General features: G+C 51.7%; 1 protein-coding gene and 1 long non-coding RNA gene across 5 annotated transcripts in view; one reads left to right on the forward strand and one right to left on the reverse strand.

Annotated features, from left to right (window-relative positions):
• The window catches only part of HELZ (helicase with zinc finger), a 180,195-nt gene extending 174,488 nt beyond the window's left edge, over window positions 1–5,707 (reverse strand). For all 4 annotated transcript variants that reach the window (XM_051825840.2, XM_051825839.2, XM_051825836.2 and 1 more), the window contains exons 1-2: window positions 5,600–5,707; window positions 4,294–4,349 (exon numbers count right to left, since the gene is read on the reverse strand). The gene's annotated coding sequence lies outside the window, so the exon portion shown is untranslated. The remainder of the gene's footprint in view (window positions 1–4,293; window positions 4,350–5,599) is intronic.
• Window positions 5,708–6,881: 1,174 nt separating this feature from the next.
• LOC138846037 (uncharacterized) lies at window positions 6,882–8,409 on the forward strand. Its single transcript, XR_011383415.1, has 3 exons — window positions 6,882–7,021; window positions 7,440–7,526; window positions 8,286–8,409. It is a non-coding gene; the product is annotated as an uncharacterized lncRNA (long non-coding RNA).
• Window positions 8,410–8,892: the final 483 nt, after the last annotated feature.

Below are 8,892 nucleotides of genomic sequence, written 5' to 3' on the forward strand. Positions count from 1 at the left end.
TGCCAGCATCCCACATGGGCCCTGGTTTGAGTCCCAGCTGCTCCACTTCCGATCCAGCTCTCTGCTATGGCCTGGGAAAGCAGCAGCAGATGGCCCAAGTCCTTGGGTCCCTGTACCTACGTGGGAGACCCAGAAGAAGCTCCTGGCTACGGATCTGCCCAGCTCCACCCACTGCAGCCATTTGGGGAGTGAACCAGTGGATGGAAGATCTCTCTTTCTCTCTCTTTGCCTCTGCCTCTCTGAAACTCTGCCTTTAAAATAAATAAATAAATCTTGAAAAAAAAAAAAGAAAGACTAAATTTCTTCCTTTGCAAAATGCAGTTAACAACTGTCTTGCGAGCTGTCGGGAGAATTCAAGGAGATGATGAGTTACAAAAAGCCTACTATAAATACAATGTGCAGTCTATCATAAAATTCAACCAATGGTATCTCATTACCACTATTATCCATCCCAACCCTAAAATGACATAAATTCAATTCCCAAATATTTCCTTAAAAGATCAGATCAAGGGCCGGCACTGCGGCGTAGCAGGTAAAGCTGCTGCCTGCGACGCCTGCATCCCATGTAACGCCAGTCTGGGTCCCAGCTACTCCACTTCCATTCCAGCTCACTGCTGGGGGCCTGGGAAGAGAAGCGGAAGATGGCCCAAGTGTTTGGGCCCCCGCCACCAACGTGAGAGACCTGGATAAAGCTCTTGGCTTTCACTGCAGCCATCTGGAGAGTGAACCAGAGGATGGAAGATCTCTCTTTGTGTCTCTCCCTTTTTCTCCATGACTCTTTCAAATAAGTAAAGCTTTGGGGAAAAAAAATCAAATCAAAACTTCACCAATCTGACAACAGAATTAACTGTGTGTTCAACAATTCAATTACAGTTATCTTCAACTGATGGTAGTCTGAGGTTATCACTATTACCACACATTGCAGGAAATAAGAACCAAATAGTCCCTGTGCAACATCTAAACTCCGCTTCGATGAATGGCCATGCCGTTCCTGATTTCTCTCCTGCCCGACTGCCAGTGCCCCTCTTCAGAAAAAAGGGTCTTCCAAAAGCTAACTGGCACTCAACTATTTACTATGGGCAGCTCAGGGAAATACACCTTTATGTATATATATAATAAAAATTTATTCATCAAAGTCATGTATGAGTTTTGTTCAAAAAAAGTTTAAAAAGCTGTGTTACACGTATTGCCTACTGTCAGGAAGTTCTTATGACAAGCATATTTTCACCACAAGGAGAATTTCTACAGAAGAAGAAGGCAAATTCAGAATGCCAAAAACACCTACAATATGGTCCAGAAATAACAAAAATCACAAACATTCACACTTCAGAATGGTCCAGTCCAAAACATGTCATACATTCTTTAAAGAACCTGATGCTGAATAAGGTGTTTTTGTCCAGGAGCAAGATAAATGTATAAACTCTGCTTTTATCAGACAACTTCCTGATGCTAGTTGAAGAAACTGACCCTGTACAATCTACAAGATATGAACACTGATACTGGCTTAACAAACTTTTTTTTTTATATATAAAGATTCATTTATTTATTTGAAAGGCAGAGTTACAGAGAGGCAGAGGCAGTAGCAATGGCAGAAAGAGAAGTTTTCCATCCACCTGTTCACTCCCCAAATGGCTGCAACGGCCAGAGTTGGGCCGATCTGAAGCCAGGAGCCTGGAGCCTCCAAGTCTCCCAAGGACTTGGGCCATCTTCTACTGCTTTCCCAGGCACACTGGCAGTGAGCTGGATCGCAAGTGGAACAGCCAGGACCAGAACTGGCACCCATATGGGATGCTGGCAGAGCAGGTGGCAGCTTTACCTGCTATGCCACAGCACCAGCCCTGGGGATTGACAAACTTTCAACTTCTTTCAGAAAATTGGAAGCTCAATGAAATAATTATGTATACAAATAAAAAGTCTTCATCTTACATCTTGATTGTCTTCTAAAAAGAGGACGACTACCTCTAAGAGACACATGGTTACTCAACAGCTCTATCCCATGTCCCTCACTGTTGCAGCCTTCTTCTAACCAACGCTCTCCTACACAAGCAGTCCTGGCTACGCCCATGAATTGAAATGAACTTGCAAGCTAGAGTGGCCAGACTCTCCACCTGGATTATACTGCTCTTCTAGGAAACATTTCAAAATATTACGCAGAAATTCAATTATATTTGCATGAACTCATATCTAAGTCTATGAAAACAAACAATCTGAACAAGTGGCTTATAATTTTTTGCATAATTCCTCCCCTTATTTTAGATAGCAACTCTTGATCAATCTGGCCCAAACTTTTCTGCACATCAGAAACAACAGGCAAAGGATCTTATTTCTTGGCCTGGGCCTGGATCTGGATCTGGATCTGATATATAGTCTGAGAAACAATTCCAGGTTGATGTACATCCAGTATTGATGCCCAGCCTACTTCTTAAACAAAGAACACAGATGCAGTTGTAAGACCTGGTCCACTTACTTTCAGGTCCCTCTGCACCACTCTTAGCCTTTCATGAATACACTGCAGATTTACAAGGCCCTCTGCAAGTAGAAATCATTTCTCCTGTTGTTGTGGCATCACTTCCCTCTCCAGAGAAAACTGTATAGTTCACAAATGAATACAGACTTCAAGAGAGTGTCAACTGAACATTTATGGCATTAGAAAGTAAAACTTCTTGCTAACAGTGCAAAAATCCAGTTTCCCTGCTGACAGAGAGGTACAAGGCTGTACTTACTGACTCCCAAAAACTACGGCCTTACCTAAAAATAGTGTCCCAGCTTCTCAGCCAAAAGGACAGACTAAAAAAGCTATGTCTTTATTCAGCCCAAAGACACAGACTCCTACTTCACCACAGCCTTCAATACTATGGTATTTCCCGTTTTAGAACACTCTGTGTAACAAATTGTTTGGTGGCCCACCACTAACTTCACTTTGAAGTGAATACTAACATTTCACATGTAGGAAAATTGCAAAAAATGTGTTGACACCATTCAGGCTAAGCAACACTAGCCACACAAGATCCCCCACTTCCAATACGGAATTCCAGACTACAAAGAACAATCTCCATAGGCAAAAAGCAGACTATCTGTTCCTTTCTACAAAATAATCTGAAGGTCTCAAAAAAAAAAAATTCATATTGGGAAGCCTACAGATAAGGCCTCCATGAGCAAACAGAAAACAAATTTCAAAGTTCAGATTTGCTCTGCCAAGAATAAAAGCAAAAATTAGATTTAATACACATAAACTCTGCTGAGTTTTAAACACAAGCAAACATGGTATATGCACTTAGAAAGAATAATCTTGGTTTATGCCCACCTTTCCCAAGGTGTGTGTGTGAGTAAGGCAAAATGCCAATTATACACCTCAATCAAGAGAAGAAAATAATGTACAACATACTTTTCTGAAGCAGATGAAACAGATATGAAAAGTCTGGGTGAAGATTTCAAAATCCAGAGGCCCAGATGTGGAAAGGGAAAAAAAAATTTATAGTAACCAATCAGTTGACCATAGTTATTTACATTTTTCTGAAGAAATCACAGCAAAATATTTTTTAAAGTTGAAAAAAAAAATGCTTGTGAAAAACACAAAATTAGCCACTTATCTCCCTCTCCCTAGCAGAGTACTAACCATATACTAACACCCTATCAATGCCCTTTAAATCCAAAGTATTCCAAGTTCCATTAAATAAATCAACACTTGGAATTCACACACCATGGGTGACCGTAAAATGATGACCAACTAGTCTCATCCCTAAACAGAACTCAACACTGTCACTTTTACTTTAGAGTAATTATTAGAGACACAAATCCTATTCCGTTTTTTAGAAGAGAGAAGCTGGAGTGGTGGACTTGCCTGGGATAATTCTTTCCCATGGAAAGGGTGTGCTTGACAAGTATCCCAGACTGTGGCCACATAAACCCCACACACGTGCTAATACTCAACGCAGAGTAAGTAGTGGACGGTAAAAGATAAAATTAAGACATCCAATTAAAGTTACACAAGGAAATCTGAAGAGGCAAACTATAATTACCCTTGGTGGAGAGAGTGATCAAGGAGAGCTGCAAATAACACTTGGCTGGGGATGAGCTCCAGTGTGTTAGAGCATGCTGGAGCCACCGAGAGACCAGTCCCCTGGACATATTTTACCCGGCTAAATGTAGCCCAATCCATACACCCAGTGGCTGGAGTGATATATTTGGAACATAAAGCTGGATCCATCAAATTCCTTAGCTTCAGCCTTACCCATGTGGAGTGATTAGAATTAAAAAGGAAAGCAGGGAACTCCTTTTTAACTGCAGTCTCACCTTACACATCTCACCAGCACTGTAGTTCATTAGTGATCAATGACTTCATCCGATTCCTGGGGCAAACAGAAAAGTAAAATAGGTCTGTACAGCACCAGCAATAGACAACATCAGCAGCAAACAGTGTCTCAGCCTACGTGTGAGGGCATCTCAACCTAAACAGAAGAAGTTACAGAAATGGTGCAGCAGCTTTCAAAGGGGTTTCTTTTACCTGAAAACGAAAACATCTCCTTTCACTGAGATAAAATAAATGACAAAGTGCTCTTGAAATCAAAAACAATAAAATCATTTTCAGCACTGACAACTTTAAGAGAGAGAGAGATGAAGAAAAGAAAGAAAAAAACAAAACCTCACGAATAGGAGTTTCAGAGAGACCCAGCCAAGGCGCCCCTGCTCCCCGAATCCACCCTATCTGGAGTTGTACTTTTTATTATAATAATGGTTTGCCTGAAAAGCGTGGATGCCAATGCTTGAGTTGCAAACAAAACCTGCAGGCTCCAACGCCAGAAGAGGAAGACCCTGGGTTCCGGCCCTGTCTGAAGGAGCCTCAGGAGTGGGGGGAAAAACAACACGAGGGTGTAGACGGCACAAACAACTGGGGGCGAGCGAGCAGAGTCCTCCGAGGTGAGGCTGCAGCCCGAAGGGGACCCCTGTGGGCATCTCCAGGAAGAAGAGTCTGTTTTTATTTGTGTTGATGAGCTTGGGGGGGCCAATGAGCGTTTCCGAGGAGGGGGCGGGGAGCGGGGGGGGGGGTTAGAAAGTGAACCTCAGGCCGGGAGCCCCGCGCGGGCGAAGGTGGGGACGCGCCCCTGACCCACTTTCCCAGACGCCCACCCTCGGGCGCGCGCCCCCGCCGCGGGGAAGTCCGAGCCCCGAGGGGGGATCGAGCGGGGCGTGGGAGGCCCGCACGCTCCCCACCGCCCGCCGCGACCCGGAGGAGGGGAGCGTGCACGGAGGCTCGGCTCCTGCTCCCGCGGCGCCCCGGGCGGGAGAAGCCTCCCGCAGGCTCCCGGCCCGGGGCGTGCAAGGCGGCCCCCTAGGCCTGAGCCCCGGGCGGCGCGGCCCCCAGCGGAGGGGAAGGGGACCGAGGAGGGGAAGAAGCTGTAAACAGCCCCAGCGTCCGGGCCTCGCCTCGAAGAGCCCCGCTTCCCAGGCCCCGCCGCGGGCCGCCCGTGCCCCCGGCCGGCCCCGGGCCCGCCTCGCCCGGGGCCCGGGGCGCCCGAGAGGAGTCCGGTCCCCTCAGCGGAGGGCTCCGGCAGCCCGCGGAGCGGCCCCGGCAGCGGAGAAGGGGGAAGTCAGGACTTACCTGTCATTACTTTCTACGCCATCTTGGATCCACTTGTCAACGTCCCCACAAAGCATTATGGGTAGGAAAGAGCCTTTAAAGTGACTCCCCCTCGGCCCCCGACTCCCGCCTCCCGCCGCCGGCGCCGCCCCTCAGGCCGCACCTCCGGCCGCGAAGTGGCCCCGGGCGGCCCGCCGGCCCCGCCCCTCGCGCCGGGCCGGCGTGGGGAAGTCACCCCATCCCGCCCGTGTGGCCCTGGGGGTTCCGCTCTGCCTCCTGGCCCCGGCCGCCCTTCCCCCCGCCGCCGCTCCACGTCTGCAGCCAGTCAGCCCGAGGCTCTCCTGCCGCGGGCGGGCTGCGCGTGGGCCGAGGCACGCGCGTGGGCGGAGGGTCCCCGCTCCCGCCCTCGGGCCCGCGGCACCCTGCGGGCCGGGAAGGTGCGGCCGTCGGGCTCCGAGGGCTGGGCGGGCCCCGTAGCTCGGTCAGCCACGTCGGGGCGCGATGAGGGGGCGTGGGGGTGGGGAGGAATAAGCTAAATGCAACTTTTACCCCCTCTTCGGTTTCACTTTGCCGCCGGCGGTCTCCTCCTCTCCGCCGGGAACGCGACCCGCGCCCCTCTAGGTGGGGACCCCGCCCCTAGGAATGCGGTGGCTCCGGGCTCCGCCGGATGCGCCCGGCTCGAGTCCCGGCTGGACTGTGGCTTCCCGGGGCAGGTAACTCGGGGGGGGGGGGGGGGGGCGGCAGGTGCGAGCTCTGGCTCCGGGTGGGGCGCGATGCCCGGGGTCGCCGGATGCGGCCGGCGCGAGAGCCCCAGCATCCGGCCTCCCAGAACGGCGGGTACCCTGGCCGACCCCTGGCCTTGGGCTCCGTTTGCTCTTTTTCCTTTCAGGCAAGTTTCTGCGACTCCTAGAGAGGTGTCCTTGCGGGCGCGTCTCCGGAACGACATGCTGCCGGGACGCTCTGCATTCGCAAGAAGCCGGGGCCCCAGGCTTTCACCCGCGCTCTGGGTGCACGGGGAGGCCCGGGGCTCGGGGCTGGCTCCTCGGGACCCTACCCGAAGCCTGAATGCTTGCACACGGGAGCTCTGCCCCCAGGGAGTCAAAAACTCCACCAGGCAATTGTCCCGGCCAGATGCGAAGCGTGAGGTGTAGACTCATTAAGGGATTGGCCCCGGGTCAGTGGCGAGGGCGGGCGCCCGGGAGTGAGTCAGGGAGCGCGGGGCGGGCCTCGCCGAGTCCGCCACTCCGAGCTCCGGGTGAGCCAGGAGCAGCGTCTCCCGGGCCCAGGGCTAGGGTGGCGGCAGGCGGCGCCCCTCGCAGCCCGCCCGCCTCCTGCGGGCAAACGCTGCGCCTCTCCCTTCCTTGGGCTCCTCTTCCAGCTCTGGTCGCTGGAGGCACTGATTTAACCTCTGCTGTTCGCCGAGCACCTTTGAGCTTCCTGCAAGTAAACACTGACCCACCCAAGGCGGGTCGTTGACAGTAGACTGTCTTTGCTGGGGGTGGGCTGGATTCCTGCGTCTGCCCGTCCTTTCACCTGCCTCCAAGCCTGCCTCGGAGTCCATCCTTGCCAAGGACACCACCTGTGGCACCGGCTGGGGGAGCCTCCTAACTCTCCTCCTGGCCTCCACTCGGCCCCCTGCAGTCCACCCTGCTTCTGACCAGCCAGTCACATCTGCTGAATGTGCACCAGGTCACGTGACACACACACGCCCCTTAAACCTACCAAAGGCTTCCCCACCACGCTGGGAATAAAACCTGAATTCCCAGCCCGAGCCTGCCGGCTCCCACCTTCCCCTGCTCCTGGGATGGGGGCCAAGCTGGCCTTCTCCTGCCTGGCTGCATCCCAGAACTCCTTCCACCAGGAACCCTGCTCACCTTCCCAACCCTGAGGTCTGAGCTCAGATGTCTCCTCCCTGAAGAGCACTTCCATGAGCCCGTTAGTCCAAGCGGTCAGTGTTCTCTCCGGCCTGTGTTACACGTTATTCTGTGTTCTTTATGATCTGCCCCATCCCCGTTAGGGTACAGGCTCCCTGAGAGCACAGGGCCTGGCACGTAGCCCTCAGCAAATATTTGCTGACTTCACTGAACCTTTATCTGAGCAAGGAGGAGTTGATGAAACAGTGGGGAACCCCCACAGACCACTGGGACCATGCACAGCAGACAGGGAAATGCTGGGGGGAAACAGGCCCCTTGGCCAGTCTTAACTTGGCTCCATTCTCAGTCTGATCTGAGGAACAGCCCCAGGAATCCCCCTCTTCCCTCATTTTCTCTCTACCTCATTCTCCACGGGCTGCTCTTAGTTTCCTGCTGCTTACAAGAGACCCAGAGCTCAGTCCGCAGGTCTGCCTTCAGCTACACTCCCTGGACATGTCTTCCATGTCAAGGCTTCAGTCACCGACTTTACCCTGAGGAAGGACTCCCAAGCCTCTAGCTCCCACTCTGGGCTTTCTCACTCTTACCTAACGGTGAGCTAAGTCAGCCTCTGCACTTGGACTCCCTTAGACCTCTCAGATCAGCACTTCCAGCACTGAATTCTTGATCTTCCCTAGAGATGTGCTCCACCGTGGTCTTTCCTGGCCCCACCACAGTCGCCCTTCTTTCTCCCAGGCCCCACCTTCAGCCCATCTGTCAATCCTGCTTTGCCTTCAGACATACACTCTGGGCCAGTCTACCGTAATTGCCTCCCTCCTGCCCTCTTCTCTTGACAGCGGCCATGCTGGTTCTGCCCAGATGCAAGTCGAGTTCTGTCAGAGCTCTGCACTCAACGCTCCGATGGCTGCTCGTTCCGAGAAGCCGGAGCCCTGCCTGCTCTCCTCTCTAGCCTCATCTACCTTCCTCTTGCTCTGCTTCAGCCATATTGGGCCTGGATCTTCCACATGGCTCACGCCTTCACCTCCCTTAAGCCTTTGCTCATTCCAGGGAGTCCTTCTCACTGTTCTGTTTAGCATCACAATATTCCATGTCGCATGAAAATACATGCTGTATTTTCTCCAAAGCATGTATCACCTAACATTACCTACAGTTCCTTTATTCAGTTTCTTGTCTGTCCCTCCCCATGTAATTAGTTTGCTAAACACCAAAGATTCGTGTTTGCCGCTAGGAACTACATTTCCAAAATATACCTTTTGCTGGGATCATGTGTATTGCCCAGGATTATTGTTATTATAACATAGTCCCTGAGGCAGGCTTTTTATGAAAAAAGGAGACCTACTTAGCTCACAGTTGGTGGGAGTTCAAGGTCAGAGCACCTGCACTGACTCACTTCTAGAGGGAGCCCTTTCAGCTGGGTCACAGCATGACATATGGCAATAGCAG

Source organism: Oryctolagus cuniculus, chromosome 17 (genome assembly GCF_964237555.1).
Source record: "Oryctolagus cuniculus chromosome 17, mOryCun1.1, whole genome shotgun sequence".
NCBI classification, from domain to species: domain Eukaryota; kingdom Metazoa; phylum Chordata; class Mammalia; order Lagomorpha; family Leporidae; genus Oryctolagus; species Oryctolagus cuniculus.